At 48.5% G+C, this 25614-nt stretch overlaps 1 long non-coding RNA gene across 6 annotated transcripts in view; it reads left to right on the top strand.

Moving 5' to 3' along the window:
- LOC105075677 (protein FAM222A) overlaps window positions 1-25614 on the top strand; it is a 140678-nt gene that overhangs the window by 41715 nt on the left and 73349 nt on the right. For 5 of the 6 annotated variants that reach the window (XR_012503571.1, XR_012503570.1, XR_012503566.1 and 2 more), the window contains 2 exons: window positions 93-192; window positions 1605-1742. This is a non-coding gene — a long non-coding RNA (protein FAM222A). Of the gene's footprint in view, window positions 1-92; window positions 193-1604; window positions 1743-5963; window positions 6116-25614 lie in introns of all 6 variants that reach the window. The other variant, XR_012503569.1, reaches the window with a different exon arrangement.

Below are 25614 nucleotides of genomic sequence, written 5' to 3'. Positions count from 1 at the left end.
GAAGCCTGGATCAGAGAGATGTATTTGAGAGTCTTGCCTTCTGTCTCCTTGCTGGTTGACCTCGCAGTAAAACTCTTTTTTTTTCTCAAAAGCCAGTGCCGTAGGATTGGTTCCTAGAGCATCAGGCAGCCAGCCCGTGCTGAAAAACAGCAGTGTCTTCTATAAAGAGCTTCAAGTGGTGTTTTGCACACAGTAAGTGCTCCATTAATGGTGGCTTCTCTTCTTTACAGCAGGAACTCAATAAATGTTCAGTGAATGACTATCACAGGACAGCGAAAAGCCTTTTATCTCCCAAACCGTCCCCTCAGTGCTTCTCAGCAGTGGGCTTTCTCCCCCAAACCAAATTGCAGCTGCGTATGTGTTTTAATCAATTCCATGGTTTGTGGGAGCCAAAAGAGCTCAGGTTAATGGAACACAGCCGAATCCCCCATGAATTTCAAACCCTCCTTGAGAGGCCTCTGCTTTTTCCGGCGCAGCCACTGGGAAGCCGCTGCCTCCACTCCACTCGGGGAGGAGAAATTGAATAATTGATGCAATTTGAATAACACTAGGATTTGTAATGATATTGAAATGTAAAGATAAAAAGGGGCGTGAATGGGGGCTGATAGCGGAAGAGGCAAGTTGTTAATAGGCACTTAGGGGCCGGTGGGGTGGGGGGAGCTCCACTGGAAATGTGTGCTGAAAAGGCATTCAAGAGAGGAGGTGCTGGGAGGGCTGAGAAATCTCCACCTGATGAGGGGGAGAAACCATATTCATAAATAAGATGCGGAAATTTCTCCCGACTCAGCATCACTAACAGTTAGAGAGTGGATAATTATTTAAATGCCAAATCATTCTGTTCATTAGAATCCCAAATCATATCTGAAGAAACTGATTGCCCAGGGCAGGAAGAGACGGGGTGGAGGAGGCAGGGGGTGGAGGTGGCCAGGAAAGCAGGGAATGGGGGGGGTATCCCCAACTTCTGATCCAGGCCAAGGGGAAGGTTGAGTAGAAAGAATGGCAGGATAGTGGGGAGGGTAGGAACACAGGATGGAAAGTCAGACAGACGTGGGTCGAAGGCCAGGATCTGATATTTCCTGGTTGTGAGTCTTGAGCACACTACCTGACCTCTCTGAGCTTCCGTTTGCTCAGCTGAAAAATGGGCTTGACGTCAAGATCCACTCTGCAGGCAGTGAATGTTATTTTAGGGAAGGCTTCTGGGAGGCAGAACGGAGAGTGGGTCAGGGAGGGAAGTTGACTAGGACTGGGGGAGGTGGGGTAGAAGCTTCAAAGAAACCCCAAGCCAGGCTCCTTTTTCCTCCCAACTCCGACTCCGTATCCTACCATAGTCAGAGAGAGAGGAGCAGATTTGAGAGTGGAGACTGAGTCCCAGAGAGGATAAGGGATAAGGAACTTGGGTCAAGATGACACAGTAAGTCAGTGGCAGAACCAGGGACCCCAAGTCCACACATATCCTGTAATCCCCACAGGCCCCCAAATCCCAGCCTGATCTGGCCGCCCTCCCGGTCTCCAAGGTGGGAGCCAGCTCAGCCCCTGGGAGTGTTACCATGTCTGTGGACCAGAGTCACAAGGGCAAGTCGGTAACAATTCAATTATGCCGATAGATCCAGGGCTGTCTGGCGCCCCTCCCATGGCGATGACCAAGCCGCCCCTCAGAGACCAGCAAGCAAGTGGGGGTCCTGGAGCAGAGGAGCCACAAGGAGTGCTGCTGGGCTCAGCTGGGACAGGAAACCCCCAAACAGGTAAGCAGCGTGCATTCATGAGCTCTCGGCATCACACTCTGAAGAGTACTAGCAAGACATCCACACACCTGTCAGTGCAATTGTGCGTCGGCTTTTATTCCATACCAGGCCCTGTGCTAAGCATTTGACATCCTTTAACTCTCCTAAGAACCCTGTGAGCAGAGACGATGGGGAAACTGAGGCCCAAAGAGGTTCACGCAGCCCAAAAGTTACGAGGCTAAGGTTTGAACCTGTCAGCCAGAAACTCGCAGGAGCTGTGGGCTGACCCCCAGCCTCAGTCCACAGCCAGATCCTGGCTTTCTCTTCACCAGGGCCCCCTACTGGCTTGCTGAAGGTCACTCTGGTGCTCACATTCAGCTGAGGCTGGGGGCCAGGCCTGCCCAGGTGCCCCAAGAAGTAATTGAAATATTAGCTCAATTAATATTTCAGCGGCTCGGTTGCAGCAGGCCATGGCTGCAGCTGGGAAGTTGGGTTCTTTCTATTCTCCAGAGGCCAGGTGGGAACAGCTGGGCAGCCTGGGGCTGGGGGCGATCAGAGGATCTGGGTTCGAGCCTGCTTGCATTGCTGTGTGGCCTTGAGCAAGTCTCTTTCCCTCTCTGGGCCGTGTCTGTCAAATTGAGACATCTGTCCTTCCTGCTTCGTAGCCTTATTGCAGTTGGCCTGGCGCCTGGCATACAGTAGGTACTCAGTGACGTTTGCTAGTATTCACAAGACTGGTGTCTTCCAAGGTGAGCTACCCATTCTACCTGCTCCAATACCTCATGGGGGACTTGTTACGAACACAGACCCCTGGGCCCTGCCTGGACGGGCAGAGCCTGGATGCTGGGGCCCAGAGCCTGTATTTGTGACAAGAGCCCCCAGTGACTCCCCAGCACCTCTGCTTCCTAGTGAGGGAGGAGAAGCCCGGGCTCTGGGACAGCAGCTGAGCCTCCGTTTCCTTGTGTGTAAATGAGGAGAGATACAGTCACCTTGTGGGGCTTCCGGGAGGAATGAATGAGATATGGGGGCTGGCACATAATAGGTACTCAGTAAATGAGACTTCCCCTCTCGCCACCCGTGCCCCTGCAATGGCGGACTGAGTGTCAGCCCCCTAAAGAGGGGATGAGGGAGTGTCCTGCCCCTGGGGAGCCTCGTCAGCAGGGCCTGCTCCAAATTGATCTTCCCCGCCCCCCACTTTCGCTCACGGTGTCAGCATCTCTTGGGGCGGGAGAAGAAAAAGGCAGCATCAGCACACTGTGTGCCCCAGCCAGACACCGCTGCTCTTTATTAATTAACCGCCAGATGTTAGTTTTGCATCTTTTATCAGAGGGAGGTTTATCACCGGGGCCCTGTATGTCAGGCCATTAGGGAGAGGCAAGAAAACATCCCTTGGGGGGCCCTGGACTTGGCAGGGAGCTGGGGGAGGAGGACAAGAAGCTCAGTCCCCAGTCCAGTGCACCCCTCTACTCTGGCCACTCCCGCAGTGCCTCAGACCACAGTGGCCATTTGGCCCTTCAAAGGGCATCCTACTCATGCATCAGCTCACGGGGCCACCATGGTGAGCAAAACAGACCCAGCCCCAGCTCTCTGAAGCTCACAGCTGGCTGGTGAGACAGCCACAATCCAGTAAACCCAAATAAATAACATTATGACAAATTGTGAGCAGTGTCATGAAGGAAACTGACAAGGTTTTCAGAGAGGGTGAATAGCCGCCAGGGGACCTAATTTAGATGGAGCGCTTTCCCTGGGGAGGTGACATTTAAGTAGCCTGGTGGAAAAGGAGCCAGGGGCAGAAGATTCCAGGCAAAGGGCACAACAAGGGCAGAGACCCTGGGACAGGAACCAGCTCGGCATATTTAAGGACCTGAAAAAAGATCTGAGAGGCTGGATCTGAGAGGCAGCCAGCAGGTTGCTGAGGTCGACTGGGCACAGGACAAGGATCCTCGCGGGGCACAGGGAGGGCTGTGGATTTCTTGTGTGGAGGGCACCAAGGAGCCACAGCAGACTATGGAGCAGGGGCGATGTGTTGATGGGATTTGGACATGAGAAGGAGCCCTCTCTCTGCCCCGGACAGTGAGGAACAGATTAGAGGGGATGGAGGGAAGCCCACGACGGGGTCAGTCTGGGAGAGTCGGAGAGCGCTGAGCAATGATGGACAATGATGCAGCAGGTACCAGGCACTCACAAGGTGCCGGGCAGTGTTCACGTGCAAGAAATGTTAGGAAGCAGAAACGGGGGGAGGGAGGTGAGGAAGAAAGAAGGGTCTAGGGTGGCTCCAGGTGCCTTGCTCCAGACGTGCCCGAGTCCTCTCATGCTCCCAGCGCCAACGAGACGGAAGGGGGATTATCTTCATTCCACAGATGAAGAGATGGGGGCCCAGCAAAGCGCAGCAGCTTGCTCAAGGTCACACAGCCAGAAGCAGCAGATCCCACACTTGAACCAGGTCTGCCTGCCACAGCCTCTTTCCTGCAAACAGCTGCCAGAGCTCAGGAGGTGGCCGGTAACTGCTGTCTTCCTCCTGCTGTTTTCTGAATTCTGTGCTGCCCACCCCTCCGCCCCGCCGCCCCAGTTACCCTGTGCACACCACTGGGCAGAGCATGGGGTGCCTGGCTGACCTGAGCAGGCAGTGGGGCAGTGGGTCCCAGGTCCAGCCCTTGACTTGTCCAGAGCAGGGTACATCCAGACACAGGTCTATGTCATCTCCTTTCAAATGGATGTGGTGCTGTCACCCAGGGTTATTATTTTCTGCCTGATCCACTTGCCATCTGATAAACAGGTGATTACTTCTCCTCCCAGTTCAGTTTCTGATTTGCATACAATAAATATCACCCCCAGGAAGTGTGTGTGTGTGTGTGTGCGCGCACGCGTGTGTGTTAGGGGTGGAAAACAGGGCTCATGTCTTATTTATGAGAAATAAACAGGAGCACAAGCTCGCATAATCAAGACATATTTAATCTGGCTCTTTTCGCCCTTCTGACTCTAATCAGGCCGGGTCTGTGCATAGCTCTGTGTGTGTGTGTGTGTGTGTGAGTGTGCACATGCATGCACACGCACGTACATTCACAGGCTGCAAGGGATAACCCCTGCCACAATCTTCACCCCTCCTGGTTGGGGCTGATGGTTGGGGCATGCATAAGAGGGCTCCTGACCCCAACACACACAGTAGTTTGGGAATCCAGGCTCAAGGTAGGGGAGGGGAGCATTTGCTCCCCCAACAACTTTGCAGAGGAACCTTTTTTTTAATATTGCCAAAACATGTTTGAAGCGTCAAAAGTACCAGCAATATAAATAGTGCAGCATTGGCCACAGTTCTGTCGGCAGCAACATCCAACGTTACATGTTTTTCATCCAGATAGAAAAGTCAAACTGAAAAAAAAAAGAAAAAAGCCAAGCATTGCATGGGGAATCAAGGTCATATGCTCATAAATGCCAGAGCCAAGACTTGAAAGTCTTGACTACAAAGCCCAATTTAGTATCACCCCCTGATGCTGCCTTCCTGACATGAGAAAGAGTTCTGGGAGAAACCAGCAGTGTGATCACCCACCGCCATCCGGCTCCTGTTCCCCTGATAAAGAGTCAGAGACTAGCAAGGTAACGGGACTTGCCCAAGGTCATATGCAAACCAGTCAGAGCTGGAATTCAAATCCAGGTCTTAATTGTGTGTGCATGCATGTGTGTGTGTGTGTGTGTGTGTGTGTGTGTGTGTGTGTGTATTTAAAATTAACTGTCTTACAATTGAACTCATTTACAAAACAGAAAAAAACTCAGTCATAGAAAACAAACTTGTGGTTACCAGGGGGGAAAGAGTGGGGTGGAGGGATAAACTGGGAGTTCAGAATTTGCAGATACTACTATATATAAAATAGATAAACAGCAAAGTCCTACTGTATAGCACAGGGAACTATATTCAATACTTTATAATAGCCTATAATGAAAAAGAATATGAAAAGGAATATGTATAAGTGAATACACCAGATAGGTTCAGAAATTAACCAGAAATTAACACAACATTGTAAACCAACTATACTTCAATTGAAAATAAAAATGTCTTAGTATGTTGACTTAGGTAGGGCGTAGAAGGGAGAGCTGTGTTTGCTCACTGACTGGCTCCGGATTTGAGGTGGTTTGAAAGGCTAGAAATGTGTCTGATGTCCCAGTTCTGACTGTCGAATGGGCTCCTTGGTTCTCCTCCAAGTTGATATGCTGGGGCTGAAAGGCCTAACATAGCTCTTTCACTCACAGAGCTACCCGGGCTCAGTGGCTGGGACAGCCGGAGCTGGCTGGATATCCCCTCCTCTCCACGCAGCCCCTCCACTTAGCTAGCTTGGGCTTCCTCACGGCATGGTGGTCCCAGAGGAGTCAGATGTCTCATGTGGCGGCTCACCTCCACCAGAGTAAGCATTTGAAGTCTAGGGTGTGTATTTTTATTTTGGTATTCTGGTTTGTTTTTATCAATACATCGTTTTTATACAATGACGTATGATGGATGTGTGGGGTAAAAATTCAAACAATATGGAAAAGTGCACTGATTGGATGGAAAAAACCCTCAAAACCCCACTACCCAGAAGTTAATATTTGGTGAAGCTTTTTACAACAAAAAATAAAATAGAATGGATGGATGGATGGATAGGTAGGTGGTGGGCGGTGCATGAGTAGGTGGAGAAAACAAAAGATAGAAAGAAGAAAGTAATTCTGACTGTTGAGGATCCTAAGAGCTGGGAAGAGAGACAATTAAGGTTCTGGGTGTTGGGGAAGTGATGGAGAGAGGCTTGTCACTTCGGACCCTCACTCTGTCCGTCCAGCAGCCGTGACTGAATGTGACTGGCTGCAGAGTCCAGTTCCCAATGGGATGGTGGGATTTTCTGGAAACAGACCACTTCCCTCAGGTGAATTATCTAAGATGAGATGGCCAGGAACTGGAGCCCATAACCCTGCAGAACTAGGACAGGGTTATTCTCAGTGCTTCCTCCACACTGGTTGCCTCCCGCATCGTCCTTGGACTCAAACTCTTACCCTTCCCTTCCCTTCAGCGGCTCCCTCTGCCTACAAGGTGGAGCCCAAACTATTACTACTATTGCTATTACTGCCACCACTGTTACTACCACTATTACTGCTGTCACTAGGAATATCACCACTATGCTACTATCACCACTACTATTACCACCGTTAGGACTTCTGCCACCACCATTACTATTACTGTTACTATGACCACTATTGTTTCTATTTATGTTGTTGCCACTAATACTGCTACTACTCTTATTACCACTGTTACTGCTATTGTCAGTACTATCACCACTGTTACTATTGCCGACACCATTATTACCACTGTTACTACCACTGTTACTCCGCTGTTGCTACTATTATTATAACAGCCTCCACTATTACTGCTATTACTACCACTATTACTGCTATTGTCAGTACTATCACCATTGTTACTATTGCTGACACCATTATTACCACTATTACTACCACTATTACTACCACTGTTACTCCGCTGTTGCTACTATTATTATAACAGCCTCCACTATTACTGCTATTACTACCACTATTACTGCTATTGTCAGTACTATCACCACTGTTACTATTGCCAACACCATTATTACCAGTGTTGCTACCACTGTTACTCCACTGTTACTCCGCTGTTGCTACTATTAACAGCCTCCACTATTACTGCTATTACTACCACTGTTGCTACCATTATCAGTAGTCCTATTACTATTGCTGCCACAATCACTACTATTACTACTTCTCTTTTCCTCCCTTTTTTCCCCTCCTGCAGTAATTTTTACCATTATTTTTAAAATTCCTATTATAAAGGTAACACATGTTTGTGATAGACCAGTTGAAGAATTAAGAGATCATTTCAAAAACAAATGAAAGCTCACCCCCAAATACCACCACAGAGGCGTCAGCCCCTATTAGGTCCCATTCCTCAGTGAGGCCTGCAGGGCCCCTCCATGCCGGCCACTGCCCACCTTCCCCTCCCATCTCCTCTCTGACTGTGTGCTCCAGTCAGACCAAACCTCTAAAGCCCCCAGACTCCCCTGCCTTCCCTCCCTCTTGCCTCTGGGCCTTTGCATGGGCTGTTCCTTCTACTTGCTGTGACCTTCCTCCTGTACTCTGTCTGGCTGACCCCCATGCTCCCTGGGTTCTGAGCAGAGACATGGATCACCTAGGGAGCCTCTCTGAGCACCCCCCCCTTAGACTGCATCAGGGGTCCCCTCCAGGCCCCAGCAGTCCCCAGTATCCTGCGCAGAAGCACATCTCACCCTGTCTCTTGGTGAGTCCCTGTTTACCCATCTGTCTTCTCCACTGCAGGAAGCAGGGGCCATGTTGGGTCTCCTGTGTGTGACCAGCACAGGCCTGCCGCATAGTAGGGGCCTCTGTAGGTGTTTGTTGAGTGAATGAGTGAACGCATCATTCTGGAAGATTTTCTTAGATGATGTGACTTACGACCCATGCTCTCATGGTGGTTTGGGGGAAGAAAGCAGTCAGGGTGTAGGGCCAGACAGCTTTTTCTGCACCAAACGATAGCTTTTTGCATTAACCTTTGACCTGGGCTGTCACCCCGGCCCAGAGGAGCCCTGTTTGCAAATATACCAGGCTCCCAGTGGTGTCTTTGAGGAGGCCAGGATGCCCTCACCCTCCCATACTACCAAACAGACAGCGTCAGACACAAGGAGCAGAGTTTCTCTGTGCCATTGATTTTTCATAACCCCCTGCTGGCAGATAAGGTGAACAGTTCTTTTATGAATCCTGGTTAACAGGGCGGCAAGAGATATTTCACTTTAAGTGCCCCCTTTTTGCTGAAAAAGAAAAATAACAGAAAATTTAAATTATCTCATCACAGAGTGATGCTGAGAGCTCCAAGCAGGGCCTTCAGAAGAGGCAGAGCAGAGGCTGGCTGGGATGAGAGGAAGAGAGGTCTCTTCACACACCCCCAAGCTCAGAGCTGGCCCAGCAGAGGTTCCCAAAGCAGAGGCTGGTGGGGGAGGCAAATCTGGCACGGAGAGTGTGGCCATACAACAGAGGGCTGTGGAGCCAGGAGGCCAAGTGTGTGCATCCACATGGGCAAAGACAAAAGTACAGGGCTGCTCATGGCAACCTTAAAGAAAAACGTAAAATGGAAATCAACCTAAGGGTCCATCAGCAGGGGACTAGTTAAATGTACATGATGAAACAGCCATTTGAGTGGAATACTATGCAGCTGAGAAAAAGAATGAGCTTGTCCTATGTGGACCAATAGAGAAGAGAGTATATGAGATATTACTAAGTGGAAAAAGCAAATTATAGGATAATATATAGTGTGCTCTCATTTACATAAAAGAAGGCATATATGTGTTTGGTGTGCATGAAAAGGATGTAGAAAGAATCACACAAACATCTATTCACAGTGAGTCTCTCTGGGAAGTGAGACCAAAGAACCAGGGATCAGGACTGTTTTTGATTTTCATTTCATTCACTTTTGGGCTAGTTTAATTTACTTTTTACTATGTGCCATAGAACTTTTTATATTTTTTAAAATTTTGACTCTCTTAAAATGTTCAGCTTTGGGGGGTACTTTCATTTTTTCCTTTATAAACTTCTCTATGGTTTGAGTTTTTTACAACAACCAACTACTATGTCTATAAATATAAAAATAGAGTACAACATTTTTTAAACAAGGAAACATTGGCTTTGGTGTCAAGCAGATTTGGTTCTTGTTCTCAATCTTTCTTTTACCAGCTGAGCGACATTAGGCAAGTCACTTAACCTCTCTGAGCATCAATTTCCTTCAGCAATATTGGATATTAATAGTATATACAGAAAATCTGCAAAAAAAAATACACCTGAATCACTTTTCTATACACCTGAAACTAACACAATATTGTAAACTAACTCCACTTCAATTAAAAAATTTAGTATATACATAGCAAGCATATGGTGAATAGTAGCTTTAGCATTATAATTATTATTATCCCATTGAGAGACATGGTAAGCCCTCGCATGCCCTCCCAGCTGGTGAATTAATACCCATCCCTGTGACGGACCCCATGAAGCTATTTTAAATGATCCTCAAACAGTGTTTAGGTATGTAATTCATTTACAAATGGAATCTTAGGTGGCAACTCAGTGGGTGTAAAGCAGGAATAAGAACACTTTAGAAGCTTTAGAAGTGTGGTATTTATATTCAGTGGATGTTTGCCACTTTCTGGCCTTCTTGCATCCTTTCTTCTTTTGGTGATAACACCTGAACTTCCTTTTGAGGGGATTGTCCTTCCCCCTCTCTCAGCTCCCCTCCCGCTCCACCCCCACACAAGAGGTGGCATGGACCCAATGCCAAAGACTTCCCCTGGCCACAGCGAAAGGTTCAGGGACTAGATTGTGACCAATGTGAGCTAGTCATGCTTGTGGCTTCCATGCAAACCATAGAGGGAAAGAAAGTCCTTTTTCTCCTAGATTTGAACCTGGGATGGAGGTGGGGTAAGCCTAGAGCTGCCAGAGTTCACCCTCAGAGTCTAAAAATGAAGCCAATACCATGAAAGGCAGAGCTGAGAGATGGTAAAACATGTGAGCCCTGGTGATATCGCGAGAGCCCCTGAATCACGCTGTGCCTGAAGCCAGCCCCACCTCTGGAGATTTTTGTTGCAGGAGCCATTTCTGCTCCAGCCAGTTGGCTTTTCTATCACTTGCAACCAAAGATGGGCTCAATCCAATAACATATTTACTCCTAAAGCCAGTTAGGAAGAACAATGAAGTTGCTTTGACAGACATAAACATTTGGAATCAGGAGTTACGGATGACAGCCGCTGTCTTTTATCAACTCCACATCCAATATATTTCCATATTTGGTTTTGGCTGCCCAGCATCAAGAAAATTCTGATTCACAGGTTAAGCATTGCAGCAGTTTAGTACAGGGCTTAGGCTCTGGAGCAAGATAGTCTAGGTTCAAATCCCTGTCCCAACCCCCAGCAGCTGTGGGACCTGGGCCAAGTCACTTCACCTCTCTGAGTCTCTGTTTCCTAGCTCCTACCTCCTTGGAGGGTTGGAAGCGGTAGATGAGTTGCACCAGATGAAAGCGTTTAGCTAGTGCTGACACCTGGCATGGGTGATCTTTTATTATTCTGTCACATTCCCACTCATCGGAGCACCTGTGTGCTGCCTTGGGCTGACAGCATCACCAGAACCAACTTCTCCTGCGACGTCAGTTTCATAGGCAAACATCCGGAGGTGGCAGGGTGTGCTTTTACAAAACCTGTTGGCAACTGCTGATCTGTGACTTAGGGTTCTCTGGAGAGTGACCTCGGAGCTGTGCTGCAGGGGCAAGAGACCCCTAGAGAAGTTTAAGGAAAGTGAGCCGGAGCTCACAGGGGAATGTTCTGGTGCATGGCATTGTCTTGAGATGGACCAGGCTGGCCCCCAGGCCATGAGCTTCCTGTGTCTGAAAAGGGTTCACAGAGAGGCTGGACTCCCTCGCAGTGAGCATCGTCCATAATAGGGATGGCCAGTGCCAGATGGAAGGAAGGCTTCAGTCACTCATTCATTCATCCCTTCATTAGATATTCACCATGAACCAGGCACTCCGCTGAACATCCCTACTCACTCAGATTAGACGATTTCATAAATGATTTCTTGCGAAGATAGGAGGACTCCCTCCGCCAGCCTCTTGGGGGCTGTTTTATTTTTAAAGAGGATCAAGTCGATGCTAAGGAATGGGCTTCTAACAGGGGACTCCCGGGCGCTTGGGTGTAGAGATGGGAGGCGGCCTCACTCATCTCCCGTTGTGTCTGACCCGGCCAAAGAGGACGGAACAAGGGAGAGGGGTGTGCCCCACGCCTCCCCGGCGGGGTCTCAGATCATGATAACGATATTAACGTGACCAGCTAGGCGTGCAACACATGTGATATTTCATTTCATTTCAGCTGCCTTGGGTGGCTTTGGGTGTCCCCCAGGCAGGCAGTTTGGCCTCAGAGAGTCCTCCCCTTTCTGCCTGCCCCCTCCCAATGGGCGTCTTCAACCTCCTCTAGGGCTGAGGGAAGAAACAGGCAGGTTGGGGATGGCAAGTCAATCAGACTGTTTTCAGAGCACCTCTGTGGGAGGATCCTCTTCTCTTCCCATTGTCCGATGAGGCTCGAGAGGAAAAGGCCTGGCCCAAAGCCTGTCTCCACAACTCCCATAATCCTCCCCAAACCTCTGAGGGTGGTTTTATATCCATTTCATAGATGCAGAAATAGAAGCCTGGAGAGGCAAAGTCACTTGCCCAGAATCTCATGTGAGCTGAGCCAAAGTTCAGCCGACTTCCATCAAACTTCCAGTCCTGGGGTTTCCCTTTCCTTGTGGCCTCCCTGAGGAAGATCATGCAGGAGACAGAGTGGGGTACACAGGCCCATTTCTTGCTCATGGGACAGTGTGTGTTTTGGGGGGCGGTTCAGACCCATGGTGAGAAACCATGTTGACCCCCCCTTCCTCTACAGCCCAAGGAAAGTCATGCCCCCCACAGGGGTTGTTGGTGTAGCAAATACATCTTTATATTCCTCCCTCTAAACGTAAACAGCAGATGAGTGGGATGTTATCGGGTTTGGTAAAATCAAAAGCAACAGAAAAGTGATTTGCATTAGATATGTGACCAGATCTCAAGAGACAAGGGTGCCTCTCGGGTCTTGGTTAGATCCTGGTCCCCTACCTGGGAGGGTGGGGAGGGTCATGGAGGAATAGCCCGGTCCTTCACACCAGCCTCTCCCCTCTCCCTCTCTTCCTCCTCTCCCTCACCTCTCCTTTTGTCTCTCTCCCTCCCTAGCCTCTCTTCCCTTTCCCAGCTCTCCAATTTTCTCTCTCCCCAACCCCCAGAACCCCTCCGATGCGCTGAAACCAAGAAGCAATTTATAAAGCAGATGTTTATTGCAAGGTTTCACACAAGCTTGGTGCCTCGCCAAACGTGATAGTAATTGGAGGCTGTGTTTAATTACTGATCAGTGTAAAGTTGGGATGAGACAGGCCTGGAAACTGCCTTTGGTCTAGACTCTCCATTTCGGAGAAGGCAGGAGTCCCTGGCCCTCCATCTCTCAGCCTGTCCTGGACGGCAGGAAGGGAGGACGATGTGGGCTTACAAGTAGCTGCTGGCCCACTGGCCTCTAGGAAATGGCTTTGGGGGAGAGGTGACCAGATTCTGCTTCAGTCCTTCTCTGGCCATGCCATTACCGTGGATGCCTAGACTGTGCCAGGCACTGTGCTGGGCATTGGGGTCACAGGGATTAATGAATTTGTCCCAGTGCCTGGGCTGAGAGCTCTACATACAATATCATTCAGTCTGACACAAGACAGATGTGGTAGCCAGGTTCCACATTGGCCCCCAGTAATGCCTGCCTCCTGGTGTTCACCCCTTGTGTATTTCTCTCCCACGTGAAGAGATGGATCTGTGTAACCAACATTGCAGAAGTGACAGCTTGTGACTTCAAGGCTTGGTCACTAAAGACATTGTGGCCTCTGCCTTGCCCTCGTGGAGCACTTGTTCTAGGGGAAGCCAGTAGCCATATCACAAGGCCACTCAAGCAGCTATGGGGGGCTCCACATGGGGAGAAACTGGGGAGCCACTCTGGGGAGTGGAACTTTCAGTTCAATCAAGCCTTCACATGAGACCACAGCCCCGGCTGACACGATAGCGGCAATCTCACACTAAGTTGCCCCTAGTTTCCTGACCCACAGAAACTATGAAATACTAAATGATTATTGTGGTAAGCCACCAAGTTTTGGAGTAATAGATATCTAATATGATAGCCATGGGGAAGAAGGAAACATAAGGAAGACTGATAAAGAGGAAACAAAACAAATGTGGCAGGAAAGAGTCCAGCCATATAATCACATAATTATATAAACACTATATATGTGGATATAGATTTTTGATGGCGTATGTTTTACACATGATAGTATAATCACAATAAATGTGAATGAGTTAAATTCACCAATTAAAAGAAAAAATATTATTTCACTCTTTCCTCTGAATAATCCCATAAAATAGGTATGATTATACCCACTTTACAGATGAAAGAGTTAGGCTCAGAGTGGGGAAGAAAACTCACTCAAGGTCTCCCAACTCAAGAGAGACAAGGCTGGGATTCAAACCCAGGTCCTTCTGACTGTAAAACCCAAAGCTCTAACGCCATACTATATTGTTCGCTCCTTTGGATAGTAGAGGAAACTGAGACTCAGACAGGGTGACTGACTTGCCCAGGGTCACACAGCAAGTCATTTCAAAACTGGAGCCAGAACCGGAGCAGGTGTGTGGTCTGGGGTCTGCCCCTATGACCTTCAGGGCTCTGCCATCAAAGCATAAAGATCTCGTGGGTCTTCTGTCTTCCTAGTTGCACAGGACAGCCAGGGATCTCAGTCTGTAGTCAGAGAGACCCTGTAGGGTCAGCTAGGGGAGCCTCCTTGGGAAAGAATACCAGCACAAGGCAACATGCAGGGGTACAGGGTGGGGGTGGCTCGCACATCGAGCTGAGCTCTGGTAATTACATCAGGGCCGGCAGCGTAATTTGTATCTGGGTGATGAATGTCTGTGTTTTCGGGCCTGATTGCCCTATTTACATTTGGAATTTGCTGAGCTATTATTAATGTCTCCTGGAGGCCAGGGCGACAGGCATGAGCAGCTGGGGAGTCCCCTCCCCCCCGATTCAGGGAGCACTAGCTCTTAGGCCTTAGCTCCCCAAAGACCCACCTCAGGCCCCTTTGTGTGAGTCCGGCTTTCACAGGGCTTTTGGACCAATTGGCAGAGGGGCTGACCTGGGAGCCGGTTTCCCAATCTCTTATCTTATTTGTGTGCACACACTCAGTTGTACATATGCACAGACACAGCATGTGCTTACGTGCACACACTTGTACATGTATATACAGCCACATCTTATATACCCACAGGCACCTTTACACAAACATGCACATACCTAAAGTGCATGCACGGACATGGAGACACTCATGTGGGCACGCACACCCATGCATGCACGTGTGCACAGGTGTACAGTATACACACTGTTATGGACTGAATGTCTGTGTCCCCCTTCCCCCCCCCATATTTATATATTAAAGCTCTAACCCTCAATGTGATGATGCTATTTGGAGATGATGTCTTCGGGAAGTAATTAGGGTTAAATGAGGTCATGACGGTGGAGCCCTCAGGATGAGATTAGTGCCCTTATTGGAAGAGATACCAGAAAGAGAAAACTATCTTTCTCCATTCCTGTGAACCAAGGAATGGCCTTGGTTTGCTCATATGGCCAAAGCCATATGAGCACGTAGCAAGAAGGCAGCTGTCTACAAGCCAGGAAGAGAGCTTTCACCAGGAACTGACTAGGCCAACAGCTTGATCTTGGACTTCCTGGCCTCTCAACTATGAGAAAATAAATTTCTGTTAAGTCACCCAGTCTATGGTACTTTTACGGCAGCCTGAGTTGGGAGGGGTCCGTGAGCCATGGGCCCAGATGGCCTGGGTTTGGATCCTAGCCCTGCCACTTACCAAGCTGTGTGACCTTGAGCAGCTTACTTTACCTCTCTATGCTTCTGTTTCCCCACATGTAAAATGGAAATGATAATGTTACCATCTCATAGAGTAGTTGTGAGGATTAAATGAGTTAATGGAAGTCATTTGCCTGAGCCACCATAAGCAGTAGATACATATTTGCTGTGTTGTTACTAGTGTTGTTTATGATCTTGTCACAAAATAGGTTCTGAGTCATTTTGTTGAAAGATGACTAAATACAGCCTTCCACACCTATGTACTCATAACATATGGCTATGGCTGCGGTACCTGGTATACAGTAAGCATTTAATATAAGGCAGCCGTGTTGAGCATCCTCGTCTGTGAAGTGTGAGGCTGGAGGGGGCGCTCTCTGAGCCCCCTGCCAGCTCTAAGGCCCTGCAGCTCTGTGAGTTGCATCCACCCCCTACTCAGAGCCTGTCAGCCATCCAGGCTGGAGGGCCTTGTGTGGGTTCCTTGGTTCCCCCCCAAAAGCGATTCTGCCACTCCTCGATTATGCTGGAACCTCTGGCCCACGGCACTTCTGCATACGATGCTGGCAGGTCCTGGGACAAACGAGGAAACTGAGGGAGAGGCATGAGTCGCCAAAGCCATCCCAGAGCTGGAAGTGAGACTGACACCGGAACCAGGCTCCTGGTTACCTGGGGCTGGGCTCGCACAGCCAGATTTTTGGCAGCCTTCTCTGCTCAGAGCAGAAGCAGGGCCTGGGCCTGTTGGCCTTCTACTTCAAGATGCATCCCATCCCAGGTCCCATCCCAAGCAGCAGGTCCAAGAAAAGAACATACAACTGTATGTGAAAATCCCAAAGCCGCAATAACTACCCTGTCCTGATCTGTTTTATCTCACTTCATCCTCATACCCAGGAAACCCAGGCAGAGACCCATACGTGCTTAAGGTCAAACAGGTGGCAGAGTTGGTACTTGAACCCGAGTCTTTGCTAACTCCCAGAAGTAAGGCAGAAAAAAATGGATTTGCAAACTGCAACAGGCAGGTTCCCAGGAGTGATAGGCGGGGATGCGTGGCCCAGCGGCTACTGCAGCATTAATTGCCCGCGGCGTCCTCCAGAACAGGCCCCTGGTTTCCCTGAGATCCCGGGGAAGGTCGGGCAGCGAGGCCATTAAGGAAGGCCATAAATTTGTCATGAAGGCCTGGAAATGAGCGGGGCTTATCATTTATGTATGGAGTAATTAAGCCACCATGCTCAGCGGTTCACCGAGGCCTGTGCCCGGACGCCAGGCATCACCAGCTGCTGAGCTGGGGACCAGTTTGGGGTCGTCTTCACTGTCGCATTCCCTGCCTGGCAGCATGTCAAAACCCAAGCCTTGGGCGTGCAGACTCCACAAGCACCAGAGCAGGTGCCTGCAGATGGCCCCGCCCTCATGATGTCATACCAGCCCTGGCCAATCCCAGGGAGGCCTCTCTCGAAGCTGGGCCTTAACTTCTCTGAGTCTTAGTTTTCTCCTCTTGAAAATGGCCAAAATAATATTTTTTATGCGTTATGTGGTGGATCAATTAAACAATAGCTATAAAGTACATAGTGAGGGTCAGGCTTATAGTAAGTGCCCCACAAGTCCAGCGTTTCATGATTTTTTCCCCCAACAGAATGCTCAGGCAGGCAGGAATCAGAAGCTCAGAGAGGCAGTTGGGTCTTGACCAAAGATGCAAAGCAAAATGAGCAAAAAATGGGTGCCTACTTTCTTCCCCTAGTGTTCGTGTCATCTGTCACTTGTGTGAGGGCTCACTCAGCCTGCTCCCCAACAAAAGATTGAGCCCCCTGTTACCTCCCTGCCTCCAACTGCTCAGGTCAGTGGAGAGGAGAGTTGACTATAAAGGTGACCGTCACCACTAACATTTACAGAGCTTTTGCAGTGGCCGGGCACTGTTCTAGATGCTCTGCAGTTAGGACTTCACTTTATTCTCCAGACAACCCTCAGAGATAGGAGCCATTATTATGATTCTCATTTCAGAGGTGAGAAAACTGAGGCTCGTGGTCAAACCCTTGACATGAGTCACTCAGCCGAGAAGTGGGATTTGAACGTGATTTCCTGGGTCCCAGCAATGCCAGGCTTGGGGGGAGGATGGCAAATTAAAGACTATTTGAATTCCAAAGGAGATGTCACTTTGACAACTTCCAGAATTCCAGCTTTGTTGGTCTGTACTCTTGAATGGGCTCAAGCCCTCATTTTACAGATGGGAAGACTGAGGCCCAGCCATCAGAGGCAGAACCTTAGGGACTGCCTACCAATTCCCTGTCTGTCAGTGTTGGACACCAGGGCTGGTACACTAGAAAGGCCTTTGGCACCTGCCTTGGGGAGGAGTCTGGATCCTCCTTGCCACCCTACCCCACCCACCCTCCATCCCCATGGCAACCATGCAGGTGAGCCTCATCACTGCTAATCCTCTAATTACCAGCCACCTCTTCAATCGGCTGTAATTACTTTGGGGACACAGTTAACCTCTCATTAGGAACGCACGGCCGCTTTCTCCAAAAGCGCAGCGGTGACATGCCTAGTAATTTACCGCCCCGGCTTGCGGGGCTGCTTTGTGTTTAACTCGGGCACCATCGCATCCCTGTCATTACTCCAGCCCGGTTGTCATGACGATTAATCATTCAATCCCTCATCAGCAACTTTTGCCAAATGTCACCCCGCTCTTGATCAAAATCCATCCTGCAGCCCGACACTGGGGGACTAATGACTTGGAAATAGGCTTCTCCATTCCCGAGAGCTTTTCCCCAAGACTCCTTCTCAGCTCTCTCCAGGAAAGGGAGAGGAGGATCTGAGCTCAGTGTGGTGGCGGGGGGGGGGGGTGATGAGGGCAGAAAAACTGGCATGCACTGGGTGCTTCCTCCCTGCTAGGCACCTGAGGGGAACTGATGCGTTTAACCCTCATGACAGCTGGACTCCTGGAAGGGGAAATGGAGGCTCAGGGAAGCCGGTGGTTTGCCAGCAAGGAAGTATGGAGCGATTCTAACTCAGACCTTGTCTGACTCCAAAGCTGAGCTCTTTCCTCAAACTTCAAGGAGGATGAGCATCACCCACCAGCAAGGATCCTAGAATGTCAGAATTTGGGCAGCTTTGTAGAAATTAGCTGGCCCATTAAATTCGAGGTAAAAAGGCCTTAAGAGACAACTCTGGTCACTTCATGATAAGAATCCAGAACGAGCAGTTACCTGTCGTGAAAACCTATGCCCCAACCAGCATGGCAGCAACATCCAGCAGATGGTGAAATAGGCTGAAACATATTGGTAGTAGGTACACGAAATGATCTAGACTGAGCTTCTTGACCTGGGGTCCTTGGAGCTTTATGATAGATTTCAGCACCCCGAATATGCAGGCTACATTGCAACTGGATGTGAGTATGTGCATTTTTCTAGGGAAATGCTGCAGAAAGTGTTCAGAACTCCGGCTCCAGTACATTTCTCTCATCTTTCCCCATATCCTTATCTTACAGAAGGGGTCACTGAGGCCCAGAGAGAAGCCATGACTTGCCCAAAGTTCTTCAGCAATTCAGGATGGTAGAGCCACTCATCCAAGCAGGGGTGAACTCTTTCTCAGGTGCAGCCAAGTAGGGCTGTACAAGAAATTCTTCCTCCTTCACAATGGCTTCCAGCCTCCCAATCCCCGACCCTGCTAAAGGAATCTTTCCGAGGCTCCTCCCAGGGAACGCTCCTGCTGGCTGGGCCGCCAGCATGTGTGAGACATAATTACAGCACGTTGTAAATGGCATTAACAGACTGTCACAGCAGCCACATGGTATTAGCAGACGGCTCTGTCTTCATCATGCCGTCCCTGCAGCCCCTGGGCTAGAGCACTTCCCAAGGGGTCTTCTTCCAGGGCTGGGCTGCAGAAATCTGGTGGGGAACTGGGGGCGGGAGCAGTGATTCAGCTCATAGAAGCCTGGAGATTCCCCCAAGGCTTTCTGAGAACTCAGCAAAGAGCTGAGTAGAAAGTTAGGAAATCTGATTTGCAAAACCCGATTCAGCCTTGAAGAACTAACCTTTATCGGGCAGTGACTTATGAGCCAAGTGCTCTGGAATGTAATCTCGTCTAAGCCTCATAACCACAACCTGAAAGATTATATTCTTCTGCTTTATAGAGGAGTTAACTGAGGCTCAGAGGAGGAATGTGACTTGCCCAAGTACTTTTGGCTAATGAGTGGCGGCTGTAGGATTCAGACGAAGTTCTGATGCCTCCAGAACATGCACTTTTTAAAATATCATGTTACCTCCTTGAAAATGTCTTTGATCAGTTTTCTGCGAATAGGTACTATAGCCTTGAAGATAACTCCCTGAAGCTACCAGCCCACCAGAAAGTTACCAGCCCCTGATCTCTGCTCCCTAGGCTACGTTCCATGGGAGCAGCATAGTAACAACATAGTAATAATCAAGATGATAACAAATATTGTGTGTTTCCATAGCGTTTCTCCTGTGATCTTTGTAGCAAACCCCTAAGAAGAAGAGGAACAATTCTTACTTGAAAGAGTTGAGAGCAGAGGCCCAGAGAGGGAAAGCAACTTGCCCAGGGCCCCACAGCAAGTCTGTGGTGGAGCTAGAATGAACTCCCCTGGTCTCCTGATTCCCAGTCATGGTTCTTTCCTACAAGCCACTGAGAAAGTGTCCATAGGCCTGGGGCTGGAGACTGAGCAGGGGGTCATTCGCTCTTCCAGGTGCCTCTTGCCCTCCCCGTGGGCACCAGCGATTTATACTTTATCCGGGAGGCCTCCAGGCTGCAGGCAGCAGGATGGGCTGCCTCTCGACTGGTAAGCAAATCCCCTGCTGAGCGGGTCATATTTTATCCCAGCCACCACCTGCCAGCTCGTTTGCTTACAGATACAGGTGCTTCATCAGGGAGGAATTAGCAATTACTTAGCCCAGAGACCCTGGCAGATGAAGAGCAAGCCAGGGCCATAGCTGGGGTGGGAAGCCAGCGACCTATCTGAAGTCTCTGTCTCCTCCCAGGCTGCTTAGCCCTGCTCTGGAACCAAAGGGTAGGAGTTAAGGATAGAAGGAGAGACCTCTCTGCTTTGAGGGAAGCTGACCCCCTACTCCCAGTCCCATCCATATCCTACCAGTTCTCCAAGATGTGCTGCCAATATCCCTCCTTCCTGCAGCCTTCCAAGATCCTCCACCCTGCCAAAAATAATAACAGAGTCAGTCTAATAGCCCCAGAGTATTTATTTGTGCCTAGAACTTTATATACATTGCCTCATTTTATATATATATATCTTTAAGAATCAACAGAATGCAGTAATCCAATCATAAAGGACAGTCAAATGTGCTTACATATTATATATGTGTGTGTGTGTGTGTGTGTGTATTTAACGGAGGTACTGGAATTGAACCCAGGACCTCGTGCATGCTAAGCACGTGCTCTACCACTGAGCTATACCCTCCCCTTTTACATTGCTGCATTTAATCCAAATCAACTCATAGTCAGCATGTTTAAATCCTCATCTGTAAAATCCCCATTTTACAGATGAAGAAACAAGCTCAGAAAGATGGAGCAGCTTGCTCAAGTTCACACAGTAGGTAAGGAACAGAACCCAGGCAGCTCTGATTTCAGATCTCCCCTTCTAACCAGGACATATTGCCTTCCCCGGGCTGTTCCCCAAGCCCCATCCTTTGCTTGTTTAAAGTTTTATTTACTCGTTGATCTGCTTATTTTTAAAATAATTTAAAACCTCAGAACCATTTTAAACTTAGAGAAAAGTTAAGTAGATAGTGCAGAGAGCTCCCATATGCCCTGCACCCAGCTTCCCCTGTTATTAACATCCTCTGTTTGTCTGGTACGTTTGTCACAATTAATGAGCTCATATTGATACATGATTATTAACCAAAGTCTATTCTTTATTTGGATCTTTTTCATTTTTTCCCTAATGTCCTCTTTCTGGACCAGGATCCCACCCAAGAGACCACATTCTGTGTCATCACCAATTCCTCCTAGACTCCTCTTGCCTGCGACAGTTTCTCAGACTTTCCTTTTTTTTTTTTTTGATGACCTTGAGAATTTTGAGGCGGACAGATCTGGTATTTTGTAGAATGTACTTCAGTTGGGCTTTGTCCGATGTTCACCTCATAATTAGACTGAGGTTATGTGTTTTGGGAGGAAGACCCCAGAGGTCAAGCGCTGTTCTCCAGGTCCCATCGAAGTTACACACTGTGAATGTGACAGATCATTGTTGAGCTTAACATTGATTACATGGCTGGGAGAGCATCTGCCGGGCTTCTCCGCTGCAAAATTTCTTTTCCCCTCCTTTCTACACTGTCCTCTTTGGAAGGAGGTCACTATGTGCCACCTCCACTCAAGGAGTAGGGAGTTATGGTCCCCCTCCTTAATGGCAGAGTACCTACATAAATTATTTGGAATTCCTCTGCACAGGAGATACATATATTCTCTCTTTTGTTTATTTATTCAGTCATTTATTTATATCACTATGGACTCATAGATATTTTATACTTTAGGTTATAATCCAATATTACTCAGTGCTTTTAAAATAACACTTGGTTCTCTCTTTCTTGGATTATCAGCACTTCCCAAAATCTATTCTGAGACAATCTCATTCCATGGGATTTTAACCAGCAATCCTCTTAAAATAGGTTCACTTGGGGTAATAGTAGTTGAAAAGAGATCTTGACTATGGGACTTGGCAGATATTTTAATGTGCTCGTAGTGTGAGTAGTGAATTGCCCAGAAGGGGGTCTAATAGGCAATATTTCTCACATTTCTTTTCCTGATACCCTCAGGTGGGGTGGGTAAGACACATGAGAAAATAATCTAGGTATGTTATCTTCCCCTGGAGACCAGAAGTTCTTAAGAGCAAAGATTATGCATTATTCTCCTCTTTATCCCTAGAGATGAGCTAAGGTGCTAAGGAATAGTTGGATAGGTAGAGGAATGGATGATGAAAGGATGGACAGATGGATGGATGGGTGGGTGAGATGGCTACATGGATAGATGGACCAACAGGAGGATCTGTGGTTGGTGGATGGGTGGATGGGTGGATGGATGGATGGATGGATGGATGGATGGATGGATGGATGGATGGTTGAGCAGTCTAGTAGGTGGGTAGGTGAATGGGTGGGTTGGTAATTGGATGGATGGATAAATGGATGGATGTTTGGGCTGGTGAATGGATGGATGAATGGACTGGTAAGTGAACAGATCGGTAGATGTTGACTTCTGGCTTCGGTAGTTCCCTTTGCTAGGACTACTAATATTCCTCATCTCTCAGTCACCCACCAACTTCCAGACTTAGGGCTTGAGATAATTGCTCATTGATGGCAGAAGGCAGTGAAAGCAGTGCCCATTTATTCTACCCTGACTGTGTGCCAGGTATTTTACATGCTTTCATCCTCATAACAGTCTGTATTATTATTCCTCCCTGTGATTCAAAGAAAGAAACTGAGGATCAGAGAGGTCAAGAAACTTAGACAAAGTCCCCCAGTAGGAAAAAGTGATAGAGCTGGAATTGGAGCTGAGAGCTAAGTGTCTTTACTCCTTGAATTTCCTATGATGGCTGGAGTTTTCAGCCTTAGATGAGCTAATATATATAAAGCCAGCTCAGTAGATGCCAATTTCCTTCCTTCCTCCCTCCCTCCCTCCCTCCCTCCATCCATCCCCTCCTTCCTTCCTTCCTCCCTCCTTCCCTCCTTCCTCCCTCCCTTCCTCCCTCCATCCATCCCCTCCTTCCCTCCTTCCTCCCTCCTTCCCTCCCTCCCTCCCTCCCTCCCTTCCTTCCTTCAGCTACAGGGCCACCAGCTGAGACTTGTACCAATAGCTGGAGAAAGTGTAGCCTTTTGGTAATTATCCTACCCAGAGGGGATGCATTTTTCTAATTCCAACAAAGCCCTACATGGGCTCCCTGCAATCCTGGCGGAAACCCATTTTAAAAGGAGAATGCATCGGAAGGAGCTGAGAAACTGCGCAGCTTCTAAGATGACACTTTCAAGGTGGGGTCCCGTGGGGCCCACCTGCCCAGAAAAGCCAGCCCAGCCTCAGCAGGTGGGAGACAGTTCTTGACATTTTCCCAGGCAAGCAGGGCTGGCGAGGAAGGGGGTTGGGACCCTGTCCACTCTGCTCAGCTGCCCGAGACCACCCCCTCCTTTCTCACCTAGCCTCATCTCCCACCTGCCTCTAACTTCTGAAATCCAGGCATGGGAGGCAGGGCCCCATCTGTGGTCATTTCCTGAGCCACCTCGATGTAAAAAGCGGTATTGTCTTTCTAGGGAAGGGTGGGAAGGCCCTCCTCGTCCCCCAGAATATCTGCTCCCTCCCCCAGACCAACAGCATCTCTCAGGAGAAATGGTTGCTCCTCCCCAGGGCAGCCTGACAGCGGCTTGTAAGGACTGATCACTCAGGTCCTCCAGCACTCAGCACCCTGCTCCCCATCCCTGCCCCTTCTCATCCTCCCTCTGCCTGCCACCATCTCCAGCCTGATTAATTCCCCAAATCTGCCATGCCACGGTGACTAGTCAGGCTCAGGCCCCATTGACTGACACTCAGAAATCTGACAAATGCCTCTGCTTATGGCATTCTAGGGGCTGGGTTGGATTGACTTCCCAGACCCAAACGACCCCAGGTTTGCCCCTAAGACTAGTGAGCTGAAATCTTGGGGAAGAGAGGGGAGCAGAGGACCCAGGACAGAAGGGCAGGTCTCTCCACAACCCCCTGATTACCTCAGCTCTTTCGCTTCCTGGCTGTGTTACTTAGAGCAGGTCCTCTCCCTCTCTGAGCCTGGCATTCAGGCTCCTGGACTATCTGAACTGAGCCTCATCTCCAACCTTAGCCCCTCGGGCATCCTGTCCCTTCCACTCCATCCAACCTGCCTGATCCCGGTGGCTTAGTCCCAGCTCTCTGAGAAAAAGAAAAAATATATGCATTACAAGTGCATGTGTGCATTAATTATAAATTATAAATTTAATTATAACCTTTATTGATACATACTGTATTGATACTGACGTGTGGCATGCAATTTAAAAATAACAGTGAAACATACAGTAGTCTTTCTTGTAAATTCCATAGAATCAATTGATTCTCCTGAAACGTTTTCACTGTAATTCCAGTATCCATAGCCAGCCTGTGGTTTGAATTGATGAACAAGGGTAGCTTAGGCATGCATATTGGTTGATATTTTCATGTAAGTCTTAATCAGTAAGCTGAGAGTAAAGCAACGGAGATGTATGTCAGAGCCTCACTCTTTGTCAGTGATGTGAATTGCATAATGGTTTTTGAATCCTGGAAGACTGTTTCTTCAGTTTGGCGTGCTAGTCGCATTTAAGGGCTATAAAGACAACGCACTTCCGAGTTTAATCTGTGTTATTAACATTTTCTCCATTACGTTCTCAGTTTAGATAATCAACAACAGCACAGTAAGTTAAACCCTGGTTTGCAGCACTTGCCAATTTCTCTGGTGTCAATACTGATTTCAAACTCACCAACACTGTAGTGAATGCAGAGCTGGGGAGAGATACAGATATTGGTTATGTAGTATTTCTACCGCGTAGATGCAACAAGTGGAAATAACTCAATGGCACAGATAATGGCAAAATGTAGGAAAACATTAAGAAATGATGAGTTTTGCGAATTATTACTGTTCCAATAGGATTTGATTAGCTATAAGTTTATATAAGTTAAATTTCAATAATCACTGTGTATTGTATAAGAAAGAATGTGACTGGTCTTTGTCGCTGAGAAGGAGACTCTAAATCTTCAGAAATTCTGGAGGAATAGGGGTGTCTTTGTTATTCATGAGCCCCTTGGAACATACCTGAGTTTATGCTAAGAGATGGGGTGACTCAGGATGGGGGCTGGTTGCCAGAAAGACCAACCACGTGCGTGATTAGAAGGTGGGGCTTTGTGCCCCCCACTCTGCCCCCTCCAAGCAGGGGAAAGCTTGGAAATTGAGTTCAATCATGGGGCCAATGATTCGATCAAGCTCACCCTGAATGGAACCTTAATAGAGACTGTAGACACCAAAGCTCAATACAGCTTCCTGGCCAGTAAACATTGATGTAGTGGGCGGGTGATGTGCCTGGTTCCACGGGCGGGGTGGTAACACAAGGAAGGAAGCTCTCAGTTCAAGACCCTCCAGACCTCATACAGTACTTACCTCTTCATTTGGCTGGTCCTGGTTTCATCCTTTATAGTAAAACTGTAATCTCAGATATAGTGCTTTCCTGAGTTCTATGCTCTGTTTTAGCAAACTATCAAACCCAAGGTGGGAGGGTCATGGGAACCCCTAAATTTGTAGCCAGTTGGTCATAAGTGTTGAGACCCGTGAACTTGGCAGCTGTCATCTGCAGCGAGGGCAGTCTTGTTGGGGTCTGTGCCTTTTAACCTGCAGAGTCTAAAGCTATCTGATGGTTAAGCGTCAGCACTGGATTGA

Source organism: Camelus bactrianus, chromosome 32, assembly GCF_048773025.1.
Source record: "Camelus bactrianus isolate YW-2024 breed Bactrian camel chromosome 32, ASM4877302v1, whole genome shotgun sequence".
NCBI classification, from domain to species: domain Eukaryota; kingdom Metazoa; phylum Chordata; class Mammalia; order Artiodactyla; family Camelidae; genus Camelus; species Camelus bactrianus.
Note: the sequence above shows the minus strand (reverse complement) of the source record. Positions and strands in the feature narration are given on the sequence as shown.